This window comes from Odocoileus virginianus, chromosome 33, assembly GCF_023699985.2.
Source record: "Odocoileus virginianus isolate 20LAN1187 ecotype Illinois chromosome 33, Ovbor_1.2, whole genome shotgun sequence".
Classification (NCBI taxonomy): Eukaryota; Metazoa; Chordata; class Mammalia; order Artiodactyla; family Cervidae; genus Odocoileus; species Odocoileus virginianus.
Genome location: NC_069706.1, coordinates 25342791 through 25344748, shown reverse-complemented (window position 1 = coordinate 25344748; position 1958 = coordinate 25342791).

Here is a 1958-nt window from a genome sequence, read left to right as displayed (position 1 = left end):
GAGAGAATGCATCACCACACTTTTTCCTTTTCCGTGTTAACCAGCAATATTCAAATATTGACCTGGGTCCCAGAGAAAAATGGTGTGAAGCAGAGCCACACCCAACCCACAGTAGACATGCAACAGAAGTGAGAAACATTTCCTGTGTGCACTCACTGCGGTTTGTGGGGGAGCTTTTTAACAAAGCATAATCTAGCCTGTCCTGACTACATATACCTCATAAGGTTGTGAAATCCAATAAGCTAATACAAGTTGCTCTTTAAACTGTACACATAAAGATGGATTTTCACTATCTCCCCAGCACTGATTATATAGTGGGAAGACAAGATATATCTCTATGATAGGAAAGCAGGCCTTGCTGGAAATATAGTGGAATTCCAGTTCACACTGGAGCCAAATTCTCAGTCCCTTGGTACTAAATTTACCCTTGAAGTTCCCTTAAATTGCCTGTTAAATACAGAATGGTGTGATCTCCGATGTAGATCAACACAGCCTGTTTTCCTCTAGCTCTGGAGCAAATAGCTTTTCTTTGGTTAAATACCAAATAAATTGACTGACATATCCCTTGTAGAAGAAAAAATGGTCCTTAACCAGCAAAAGACTGTCTACCAAATCTATTTTCTCTTCCTCCTAGGCCCACAACTAATCTCTTTCCCAACCTCCTCTGCATGTAGAGGTGGCCACATGACCGACTAGCAGCCAATTGATGGGAGTGGATGTTGCTGGTGCCAGTTCCCTGCCATCGGATAAACCAGCCTTGAGCAATCCTCCCCCTGCACCTCCGCCTCCGTGAGATGCAAGCAAGCGAGGTGCACTTGGAAGATGGGCGTTGAAAATCAGTAGGCACCTGAGTCCCTCATCTCCGGAAATAGGATTTAACCTGGTAGTTCAGTGTTAAAGAATCCACCTGCCCGGCAGGAGATACGGGTTCGATCCCTGGGTTGGGAAGATCCCCTGGAGAAGGGAATGGCTACCCACTCCAGTATTCTTGCCTGGAGAATTCCATGGACAGAGGAGCCTGGTGGACTACAGTCCATGGGGTGGCAAAGAGTCGGATGTGACTGAGCAACTCACACTGTAGCACACTTGCTTAGTTTACACGAATAGAGATGTCTGATCTCTGATATCTGTATAAATGGTTAGGGCCAAAGAGTCAAGGAACCAGTCAGAGCTGTGGGGCTGGAGAGAGTGCTTGGAGGACTCATCTGGTCGGAAGGGATATCTTAATACCATGCAGGGCTCTGTGGGGCTCCTGGATACAAAGCCTTTTCATATCCCCCATTTCTTTAACTACAGGAAGCAGCCTCCATAACCTTCCCGTAGTTCCAATGAGCAGGTTCAAGAGAGGATGTGAGACCAGAAAGAAAGAGTCAAGAGCAGGCTTGGGGACTTCCCTGGTGACTCAGTGGTAAAGAATCTGCCTGCCAATGCAGGAGACACAGGTTTGATCCCTGATCCGGGAGGATCCCACATACCTCGGAGCAACTAATTGTGTGCCACAACTACTGAGCCTGTGCTCTAGAGCCCATGGTCCGCAAGAGGAGCCAATGCAATGAGAAGCCCACGCACGTGGCTAGAGAGTAGCCCCTGCTCGCTGCAACTAGAGAAATGCCAGTGCAGCAATGAAGACCCGGCACAGCCAAAAATAGATAAATAAAATTGCATAAAAAAAAGAGAGAGCAGCCTTGGGTAGGCTCCTGTTTCCCTATTGACAGATACACACAACAATATCTTTAAGCTATTTTGCAGATACTGAAACCCCCTCCGGGAGGGAGAAGTAAACAACAATTAACAATGGTATGCAGCCCACAGGTATGTAGCCCCCAGACCAGTTGGACCTGAAGGGTGATGATGCTGACTCCTACTAACCTCACCACTGACCCATCCCAAGAATGTCCACGAGCTGATCATGCCCCCTTTGAACAATTACTATAACAGTTCTTTCTTCCCCAAGGGGA